This window comes from Echinops telfairi, unplaced genomic scaffold, assembly GCF_000313985.2.
Source record: "Echinops telfairi isolate 266 unplaced genomic scaffold, ASM31398v2 ScPeMD7_2573;HRSCAF=3158, whole genome shotgun sequence".
Lineage (NCBI taxonomy): Eukaryota > Metazoa > Chordata > Mammalia > Afrosoricida > Tenrecidae > Echinops > Echinops telfairi.
The window spans coordinates 10922774-10934921 of record NW_022106471.1 but is presented as its reverse complement, the minus strand read 5'-3'; the positions used below and the strand labels follow the sequence as shown (position 1 = coordinate 10934921).

General features: G+C 42.3%; 1 protein-coding gene across 1 annotated transcript in view; it reads right to left on the bottom strand.

Annotated features, from left to right (window-relative positions):
• Positions 1–12148, bottom strand: part of PUS10 (pseudouridine synthase 10) — an 87014-nt gene that overhangs the window by 36837 nt on the left and 38029 nt on the right. The gene's annotated exons all lie outside the window — the stretch shown is intronic.

Genomic DNA, 12148 nt, shown 5'->3' with positions numbered 1-12148 from the left:
TCACTCCAGGTTTCCCTACTACCGGAGAATGGCAAACCTCAACCCACGGCCCTCGAGTCACGTCCAACCCTCCTGACCAGACTCTGCAGGGTCTCGGGATGGTAAATCTTGAAGGGATCAGAGCCATCTTTCTCTGGCATAGTGACTGGTAGATTTGAACTGCCGACCTTGTGGTGAGCAGTCCAGTGTTGACCCCACAGACCTTCAAGGGTTCCTTAAGCCCTTTAAGTCAGTAGTTCTCAACCTTCCCCATGCCTCAACCCTTTAATACAGTTCCTCATGTTGTAGTGACCCTCAGCCATAAAATTATTTTCATTGCTATTTCATAACTGTCATTTTGCTACTGTTATGAACCGGGCAACCCTGTGAAAGGGTCGTTCGACCCTCAAAGGGGTTGCAACCCACAGGTTGAGAACCGGTGCTTTCAGTCATGTTAAGAAGAAGGGGAAGTTTTCTTTCTTGGAAAAGCACGAGCAGATGGGCAGGAGAACAATGAATGTGCAGGGCTGACCCAGGTACACAGTGTTGCTAACTTAGTTCTCAGGAGAAGGGCTAGTCCCCATTGCATTTTCCAACACTGTAACACTGCTGCTTACCTGGCTCTGAAGGATTTGATTTGAAAAATTCACACAAAGAAATTATTTGGGAAAGAGGGTTCTTTTTCAGAACATCTGCAATGAATGAAAGCCCCTGGGACCGGCAGAAATCAAGACAGAAATGGCTCAGTCGTTGTCCTGCTAACCAGAGGAGAGCGTCACAGCTGAATGTCAGGCAAGTCGAGAGTTAACCTCAGTGAGGCAAAGACTTCAACAAACATCTGTTGGGAAGAGGGTGTAACTGAGGAGGTGCAAATATTATTTCCTCCTCCATTCTGATTTTAGAGAACTACCTCCTCACTGAAACTAGCATCCTGTTCAACAGAAAGCAAATTTGCAGATTCAATTTCAATAGTCACAATTAAAACTGTATTTCAAATCCTATAGAACACTGAAAAAGCAGCCTACAAAAGTCACTTTAAATTTTGAAACGACAGAGAAATGCACTGTTAATTGTTGCGATTGTTAATTATTGAAAAAAGTATCTTTCAATCAAATACATCCAGAACTGTACATTACAAAGCGAACTACTTAAAAATCATTCCACATTACCATAGGAAAATTATGAAATAGAACATTTCATGTGCTGAACTTGATTTGCACTAAATACATTCTTAATTCTCAGGATTACAAAGGAATTAAATGGACTATATATATGAAGACAATGGAAAAGTTCAATTATCATGACAAGGCCAGAGGCCAACTGCAGAGCAGACCAACAATTGCTCATATTCCTCAAGTTGATGCTCAAGAAAAGTCAAATACACAAGAGGCGAAGTCCGACTTTGAGTATATACCACCCGGATCTAGAGACCGTCACATGAATTGATTTGTCGCATTGAATGATAATAACTGAAGACTAAAAGACTTGTGAGATGACATCAAGGACACGAAAAAACAAAAATTCATTAAAAAAAAAACAAGAAAAGACCAAAACTGATGAAAAAAAAATCATGAAACCTGCACTTAAACACAGAGTGGCCAGCTAAGTGGAGGAATGATGAAATCCAAGAGCTGGCCAGCTTTTTAAAGGGCAGCTCAAGAAAGCAAAGGAACATATTACAATAAAATGTACAAAACCCTGGGGTGAGAAAATCAAATGGGAAGAATACAGTTGGCATTTTTTTTTTAAATGGAAAGAACAGAAGAAAAATTCAAGTCTTGAGTAGCAATGTCAAAAGATTCCATGGGTGAAATATTGGATGATGTAGCAAGTATCCAGAGATGATGCAGGGAATATACAGAGTTACTGTATCAAAAAAAAAGAGTAAATGTTTAACCATGTTCACGATCATAAACCGATGGTACTGAAGAAGTCTAAGAGGCACTGAAGGGATTGGTGGAACACAAAGTTCCAGGAATTGACAGAGTTTCATCAAACAGGTGCAGTGCTGGAAGAACTCACTTGTCTATGCCAGGAACTTGGAAGACAGATACTCAATCAACTGACTCGAAGAGAATATTTGTGCCCATTCCAAATAAATTAATCCAACAGAACAAAAAAATTACCAGATATCATTAACATCAAAGGATCTAAAATTTTGCTAGATAGTTTAAAATTGGCTAGAGTAGTGTATCGACAGGGAACTGCTGAAAATTCAAGCCAACTTCAGAGGGGGACATGGAACAAGGAAGATCACTGCTGGTGCCAGATGGATCTTGGCTGAAAGCAAGAACACCAGGAAGAGATCCACTGTGTTTTATTGACTGCACAAAGGCACTTCACTGTGTGGCTCATAACAAATTATGGACAGCACTGTGAAGAATGGGAATTCCAGACATTTGATTGTGCTCATGGGGAACCTGTACAGACTCCAAGAGGCATTCCTTCAAACAAGGGGATCGTGCACGGAAGGGTGTGTGTCAGAGTTGTATCCTGTCGCCATATTTACTCTACCTGCATGTCACCTGAAAGGACAAACTGAGAATCTGGACCCTGTGGAGCAGAGCATGGCATCAGGATGGGAAGAAGATTAACAACGTGTGAGAGGCAGATGACACCGACTTGCTGAAAGTAAGGAGCATGCGGCAGCACTTCCTGACGAAGATCAGGTTACACCTCAACATAAAAATCCTCACAGCTGGACAAACAGTCAGCATCATGAGGAGTGGAGAAAAATTAGAAACTGTCAAGGATTTCATTTTACTTGGATCGACAAGCAACTCCCAGGAAAGCAGCAATCGAGAAATCAAAAAGCGTATTACATTGGATAAATCTGCCACAATAGACCACCTCCCTGTGTTGACGAGGAAAGATGGTCACTCTGAGGACAGAGGTGTGCGCAGCCCAACCCATAGCATTTTTTTTTTAATTTAGTCATTTTATTTGGGGCCCATACAACTCTTATCACAATCCATGCATCCATCCATTATGTCCAGCACACTTGTACATCATTGTTCGTTGCCATCATCATTCTCAAAACATTTGCTTTCTACTTAAGCCCTTGGTATAAGCTCCTCATTTTTTTCCCTCTCTCCCCGTACCCCCTCACTCATGAACCCTTGATAATTTATAAATTATTATTATTTTGTCATATCTTACACTGTCTGATGTCTCCCTTCACCCACTTTTCTGTTGTCCATCCCCCAGAGAGGAGGTTATGTATAGATCCTTGTAATTGGTTCCCCACGCCATAGCATTTTTAATAGTTTCATATGCACGTGAAAGCCGGACAGTAAAAAAGAAAGACTGAAGAAAAACTGATGCAGATGCCCTGATCTAATATGTACTTGTTCCAATCACTAGTATTTTCTGCTTTCTCTTCATTTGAGGTTTTTCTGTGTTTTATTGTCACTGTTGGCTCGTCTTTTTGTTTGTATTGATTTTGTATATTTTTCTGTATATGAAACTCAGGATGGGTAAATCTATAGACACGGAAACTGGATCAATAGTTTCCTAGGGGCCTGTGTGGTGTATGGCTATGTGTTGGACTGAGATCCACACGGTCGGCTGTTTGAAACCAGCTGCAGCTCTACTGGAAGAAGACAAGGCTTTCTACTCCAGTAAACAGTTACAGTCTCAGAAACCCACACGGGGGTCGCTATGAGTCAGTAATGACTCAATGGAAGTGGGTTTTGAGAGGGGCATGGCAGGGGAAGTTGGTAAGCAATACGGAACTAACAGCAATGAGTACAAAGGGAAAAAAATGTCCTAAAATTGATTGTGGTGAATGATTACACAACTCTTGAATGTGATTAAACTATTGAAATATATGATGTGACTTATGTCAGTAAAATTGTTTTAAAAATCTGATTTCTGTACACTAACAAAGCTCTGAAAAGAAATCAAGAAAGCAGTAATACTGCTCCTGTGGATTTCCAAGACTAACTTTTTGTTCCCCCTAAGACTAGCTCTATTTTTAAAAAATAATTTTATTGGGGGTTCTTACAGCTCTTATAATATTCCATACATCAATTGTTCCAAGCATATTTATACATATGTTGCCATCATCATTTTCTAAACATTAACTATCTATTTGAGCCCTTGGTATCAGCTCTCTTTTTTTTCCCTCCTCCCTCACCCCCTCCCACCCTCGTGACCCCTTGATAACTCATAAATTATCATTGTTTTCATGAAGAGTAACTCTTTAGGAGTGTGGAAAGCCTCTTCTTTCTCCCATGGAATGCCTAGTAATTTTGAACTGCTGATGTAAAAGATCTAAATGCAAACCTTAGAACTAACAAGATCATCAATGAAAAAAAAGGGGGGGACACATTTAGGGGGCTTGAATACTTGGCATAAACACAATACCAACAAAACAAAACACACACCCAGCAGAAGGCCAAACAGATGACTGGGCCTCCTGAAAATAAGACACTTCTGTGCATCACAAGATCTCACCCCAAATAACAAACAGGACCCACAGTGTAGGGGGAAATGCACTGTGGCACATCTTCAAGGGCTAGTCTCTAGAATTTATGGAAAAGCTCAACACCTCAATAAGACAAGCAATCCTATCAGAAAGTGGGCTGAGGACATGCACAGACAGTTCATCACAGAAGATATTCAGGCAGCCAGTAAACATATTAAGGAAGGCTAGCAGTCACTAAATCAAAACACTGACAAGATCTCACCTCAGCATCCACAACAAGTTTCAAAAACAAACAAACAGAAAATAACAGATGCTGGAGAGGGTGGGGAGGAATTGGAACCCTGGTAGGACTGTAAGCACAGTAAAACCCTCGTGGAAAGCAGTATGGTGCTTCCTCGGATCATGGGGAATAGAAATCCGGTGTGACCCAGCACTCCTGGGCATATTCCTAAAGAAATAAGGAGCAGAGCAGGAACAGATAGATGCACGCCCCTGTTCATCACAGCACTATTCACAACAGCAAAAAGATGAAACCACCTAAATGCCCAGCGGTAGAAGAATGGGTAAACGTTGGTACGTACACACATAGACTATGACACCATAGTAAAGATAATGAGGCTGTGCGGAACACTCCATGACATGGGTGGAATTGCAAGCGATTCTGCTGAGTGAAATTAATCATAAAAGGACAAATATTGGATGAGACCACTATTATTAAAAAAAAGAATCAAGAAAGCGGTTTTCAAACCAAAAAGAAACAGACTTTGATGGCTACCAAGGGTGGGAGGGGCAGGGAGAGAAGGGGAAGTCATAGGCTAGAGATAGGCAGGGGTTAACTGGATGAAGGAGAAGATAATATCCAACAAGAGGGGGATGGGCACCAAACAAGAAATGATGAAAACAGGACACAAGCCATTGGGAGCTTTGATAAATTGTTGAATGCACAAAAAAAGGGGAAAAACGATGATCTGATCTGCAAACCTTCACATAATTTACAATGAAAAGTTTTAAAGGTAATGAAAGTTTTTCATGAACTCTTGGAAGCCCCCTGTATGCTATATATGTGTATATACATATGTATATAGAGAAATAAAATGCTGTGAACATTCTCATTATTGAAGATCAAAACAAGGGTCACAGTACCAATATCACTATGCAACATGTTTTGGAAGTGCTAGTCACATCCATGAGCTGAATTGCTATTACGCAACATGCATTGAATGTACTACTTAAGTCCTTGAGATAAGAAGTGTGTGTGTATAATGGTGAAAAAGAAAGGGCAGAAGTATTATTTGTCAATAAAGGAACTGAATATTCCAGCCATACAATTGAAGTACAGTTAGAATGTGCCTTAGAAGCAAGGATGGCAAGATTTGTCTTATGTACTTTGGTCATATTATTAGGAAGGCGCAATACCTGGAGAAGGACATCACGACCCTCCCTCGACTTTTATTCTAGTGAGACTAGCCCTGTTTCACAGCTTGCCCAATGAACTGAAATATTGCCACAGGATGCTAAAACATATACCTTATATGTAGTCTAATTGGCCAGCTCTCTTCTTGTTTTTCTCCTGAGAACAAGTGTCTTTGAGCCCTTTCCTTTCAGGAAAGGCTCCTACTACTGCAGGGAGCATCAGTTGCGACTAGATCTGGGCCCTGAACATGTGCAAAAAGGACAGTCGCAGGGGGCAAAAGAACTTTGGTCAAGAAAAGTTGCTGGAAAGGCATTACCCGACCAATTTGGACAGCATGTAGAAGGGATTCAACAAGCCATTTCCTGGCCAAGAGTCATAACGGCCCCACCTCAACGCATCCTCCTGGCTATTCCTCAGAAATCTTCAACTGTCAAGTCCCCTCCGGTGAATGTGTATAAAACTGAAAGTCCCCTTTGCACCTCGAGTCCTGGCTGGCTCTCTGCTTGATCAACCGAAGTAAACCTTTTCCCTTTGACTTCCATCTGTTCTCTGTGCCTGTACCACACCCGGACAAGACCTGAGCTGGGGACACCAGGAACCCCCAATGAAGAAGAGCGACTCTTAACAAGATGGACGGATGCAAGGCTCTGCGCTGATGGGCTGGAAGAGCGCATGCGTCGTGAGGCTGCCACAGGACCAGGGCGCACTGCGTTCTGGTGCCCGCGCAGATGCAATGAGTCGGAACTGACTCAGCTGCACCTAACAACAACGTACTTAGACAAGCACATACACAACATATTTGCCTAGTAACAAAACGGCTAGGGTTTGAAATGGGTTGCCTCAAAAGATCTGTTGAAATCTAAGCCCCTGGTACCTGGCAAAAGCGACCTGGTTTGGAAAGCTGATCAGTTAACAGGAGGTCATTCCAGGTAGGGTGGGTCCTAAATTCAATCCCAGTAGCTGTCCTTACAAAAGAGCACAGACACACACACACAGGGGGAAACTGGCAAAACCGATCTGAGGGGTGTGGTGGCTGTAAGCCAAGCGGTGCCTGGGGCTACCAGGAGCCAGGTGAGCCAAGGCTCGCTCCCAACACCCTACACTTGACCAACCAGCCTCCAGAACTCTTAAGACAATACATTTGTATTATAGCAACCTTATTTGTGGTACTTTGTTATGGCAACCCTAAGAAACACCTACACAAATAAATATTACAGGGAGAAAAAAATACCTGTCAGGTTTTCATTAAACAAAAATTAATTTAATAAATGTGTGATAAAAACCACATCCATTAGAAGACCTAGCAAAGATTGGAAAAAATGCAGAGGACTTTATTCCTAGAAGAAATGAGAAATTTATGTTGGCCGAGCATAACAGGGTAAAAGATAAGCAACAGGTTGTAAGAGAGACACAAAGGATTACCACACCATGTCTGGAGAATTCTTCTAGTTAGGAATAACTGGGTCAGGCCCAAGTCACAATGGCCCCCTGTGGAACAGGCTGACGCCAACGCTGCTGGTCCTGAGCTATCTTCGTGACCCTCGGTATGGTTGATCCCGTTGAGCCCTGTTACTGGCCGCCTTTTCCAGTATTGGTACTTCCTAATGGTATGTCTCAAGTAAGAGAGTCAAGGTCTCACCATCCTTGCTCCTAAGGAACCTTTTGATTTTATTTCCTTCTAAGACAAATGTGTTCATTCACTGTCCACTACAGTCAAGAATCTTATCCAGCGCCTCAATTGGAATGCATCCGTTCTTCTGTCTTCCAACTTCCACATGCACGGGGTGAGGTGACTGAAAGTTCAGCTGTGGCTCGGATCAGGCGTGCCCCAGTGAACGTGACATGAAGCCTCGCTCCTAAGTACATATTAAAAAATTGAAATCTATTCCCTTCAAATCAATCCTAACTCACATTGCCCCTACAGGACCAAGCAGAACTGCTCAGCAGGGTGCCCAAGGAGGCAGTCTTCAGGGAAGCTGACTGCCCCTTCATTCCCCTATGGAGCAACCTTTCGGTGGGCAGCCAAGCACTCACTCGCTGTGCCGCCAGGTTCCTGTGCACAAATTAAATTAGATTACTGCTGCATTCAGATTATGAAATGTTAGAGAATGTGATAGCAGCCAGTTTGGACACGGGTATGGGTTTGCAACATACTGTACCACCTTTTAGAAGGGCAATTTAGAAAGACCCTTAATGTGCATTATCTTCAATCCAGCATCCCCGCATCTAAGAATTTACCTGGAAAGAATATAGATGAAGCCTGTTGACATTGTTCAAACCACCAGCAGCTCCTCAGGAGAAAGATGGGGCTATCTACTCCCTTGAAGAGTTAGAATCTTGGAAACTCACAGGGCTGGGTCTACCCTGTCCAACAGGGTTGCTATGAGTCAGCATCGACTCAAAGGCAGTGACTGATTTGTGTTAGGTTCTATACACAAGAATGTTCATTGCAAAATAATTAAAAATTGAAAAAGATCTGAACATTACTCACCAATTGATTAAATAAGTTCTGATAGAACCAAAATGTGATATGAAATTTATATAAAACCAAAAACTCACTGCCATCAAGTAAATGCCAACTCATTGTGACCCTCAGAACAAGGTCGAACTGCCCAGGTGGGTTTCCGAGATGAACTCTTTATGGGAGTAGAAAGCCCCATCTTTCTCCAGTAGAGTGGCTTGTGGTTTCCAACTGCTGACCTGGGGCTCAGCAGCCCACATGTAACCGTTCTGCCACCAAGGCCAAGTTTAGATACACCATGGATTTCTGTAAGTTCTGAATCGAAGGGTGTTCACCACATACTGTTGTAAAAAGAAAAGTTTTTGAGTATGTATATGCCAATCAAGTAAATAAACCCAAACCACGTATATACACATGTGTGCACATATACATAGTGTTTGTATATTTTGCACAGCAGAGGTATAGAAAGAGATGTTTCACTAGAGAAAATGGGAAGTAGGAAAAAGGAAGACACTAATATTTAATTTTATAAACTTCTGATTTGATTTTTTTCTTTTTTTTAATCATTTTTAATCATAGGGGCTCACACAACTCTTATCACAATCCATACATACATCTATTGTGTAAAGCACATTTGTACATTCATTGCCCTCATCATTCTCAAAACATTTGCTCTCCACTTAAGCCCCTGGCATCAGCTCATTTCCCCCCCTCCCTCCCCGCTCCCCCCTCCCTCATGAGCCCCTGATAATTTATAAGTTATTATTTTGTCATATCTTGCCCTGTCCGACGTCTCCTTTCACCCACTTTTCTGTTGTCCGTCCCCCAGGGAGGAGGCCACATGTAGATCCTTGTAATCGGTTCCCACTTTGCAACCCACCTTTCCTCCACTCTCCCAATATCGCCACTCACACCACTGGTCCTGAAGGGATCATCCACCCTGGATTCCCTATGTTTCCAGTTCCTATCTGTACCAGTGTACATCCTCTGGTCTAGCCAGACTTGCAAGGTAGAATTTGGATGATGACAGTTGGGGGGGGGGAGCATTTAGGAACTAGAGGAAAGTTGTATTTTTCATTGCTACATCGCACCCTGACTGGCTCGTCTTCTCCCCGAGACCCCTCTTCAAAGGGATCTCCAGTGGCCTACAAATGGGCTTTGGGTCTCCACTCTGCACTCCCCCCTCATTCACTATGGTAAGATTTTTTTTTGTTCTGATGATGCCTTATACCTGATCCCTTCGACACCCTCATGATTTGATTTTTTCAATAAGAATATAGTACTTTTATCATTCAAGAAAATTTTTATATCATTTTATTGGGGGCTCTTACAACTCTTGTTACAAACCATGTATCAATTGTATCTGACATATTCGTACATATATCCCATCATTCTTTTCTAGACATTTACTTTCCATTGAGCCCTTGAGATCAGCTCCTCTTTTTTCTCCCTCCCTCCTCCCTACCCTACCCCAATTCAAGAAATTTTAAATGTAAAATTTTCAATCCTTTTTAGAGATTTAAATAATTTTTCTTAAAAGAACTTATAACCAATCATCTAAGGCACAGGTTCCCAAACTTATTTGGCCTACCACCCCCTTTTCAGAAAAAAATTATTTAGTGCCCCCCCCAATTAAAATCTTTTGTTCTATACCCCATAATACAGGTTAAACTGTAGGTATCTGCTTGGGTACCTACATACTCTATGATATTTTCACCAAAGAGAACTGTTATCTACATCTTTGAATATAAACCTGTTCATCATAAAACAGCAAAAATTAAAAGGCGTTATTATGGTTGACAAAATGCTTTGTAAACTGTAAAATGCATATACAATTCTCATATGCTATTTTCTCACTTAAAAAATTTTTTTAATCGTTTTATTAGGGGCTCATGACTCTTATCACAATCCATACATACATCAATTGTGTAAAGCACATTTGTACATTTATTGCCCTTATCATTCTCAAAACATTTGCTCCCCACTTAAAGGCTCCAGCATCATGTCTTCATTTATTTTTTTCATTTTTTTACTTTTGAAGAAAAATCTGGTGCCAAAAAGGTGATTTTTTTATCATTTTATTGGGATTCGTACAACTCTTATCATAATCCATCCATCCATCCATTGTGCCAAGCACATTTGTACAATTGTTGCCATCATTTTCAAAACACTTTCTTTCCACTTGAGCCCTTGGTATCAGCTTCTCATTTTTTCCCCTCCCTCCCTCATGAACCCTTGATAATTTATAAATTTTTTCATGTCTTGCACTGACTGATATTTCCCTTCACCCAGTTTTCTGTTGTCCGACCTGGGAGGGGGTTATATGTAGATCACTGTGATCCGTTTCCCCTATCTCCCCCCACCTTCCCCTTACTTTCCTGGTATGGTTATTCTCAATATTGGTCCTGAGGGGTTTATCTGTCCTAGATTCCCTTGTTTCCAGTTCTTATCTGTACCAGTGTACATCCTCTGGTCTAGCTGGATTTGTAAGGTAGAATTGGGATCATGATAGTGGGGGGGGATTAAAGAACTAGAGGACAGTTGTGTGTTTCATCAGTGCTATACTGCACCCTGGCTGGCTCATCTCCTCCCTGTGACCCTTCTGTAAGGGGATGTCCAGCTGCCTACCGATGGGCTTTGGATCTCCACTCCACACTCCCCCTCATTCACAATGATATGATTCTTTTGTTCTGTGTCTTTGATGCCCGATAATACCTGATCCCTTCGACACCTCATGATCACACAGGCTGGTGTGCTTCTTCCATGTTGGCTTTATTGCTTCTCTGCTAGACAGTCGCTGGCTTATCTTCAAGCCTTTAAGATCCCAGACGCTGTATCTTTTGATAGCTGGCATGAGGTGAAATTTTATTATACTGTACCAATAATTTCAAACGGGTTACATTTCAAGTTACTGATAATCCAACCTTTCTAAATTTATCAAGGCAGTGCACTGAACATGTTAAACAAAATCTCTCCAGTATAAAAGGGTACACTCCTCCAGGTGTCAGGGCCAGCGCATCTTTCAGGAACTAGCCTGCGCAGCGTGGAAAAAGCACAGCGGCTGAGGCAAGAGCTGGCTTATGGTTCTCTTCCGCACCGAGCCCCAGAGGGACTCTGGGAGAAGGAAGTGCCCTTTGATGCTTGTTTCCTCGTGTGTAGAACAGAATTGTGTTTCCTATAAATTTGGCAGTTCAAATGACGTATTCTACACAAACGCTAATTGTTGTTCTTATAGAACAGGTGTCCTGCCTTGGTGTGGTCATTTTAAAAAGAAATGAAGTAATTTTAAAAGGTACATTAAAAAAAAGAAGAAAACAGGGTTCCTCTGGCCTGGCCTCTTCCAAACTTTCAGTTCCAGTTTTCGTCTCAAAGCTTACGGAAAGTGCCATTTACTCAACTTTGTCATGAGGCTGACAAGAGACGGGCACCTGAAATGAGTGGGCTGTTGTCTAGCTGTGAGCGCCTGCTCACAGAGGCACAGAGGATCCGCAGGGCACAGAGGATCAGCAACACGGCGGAGCAAGACACTCAAGAAAGGGCCCTTGGGCCACCCCGTGAGAGGCTGTCCAGTTGAACTTCTGTCAAGATCTTCATCAGGACTCCTTGCAAGAATACGAGAGAGAGAGAGAGAGAGAGAGAGAGAGAGAGAGAAGCAGCCCAGCAGGCAGAAAGGGGTGCGGAGGGGGGGGGAAGAGGAACCGTGGATTCTTAAGAAAATTTTGGTTAAACCCAACCTACTTCATCAAGTCCATTGTGACTCCGAGCAACCTGATAGGACCCAACAGAATGGAGCCCAAGGGTTTCAGCTAAGGTCAATCTGCAGGGAGGCGATGGCTGCCTTTTCACTGCAGAGCACCTGGGGGGG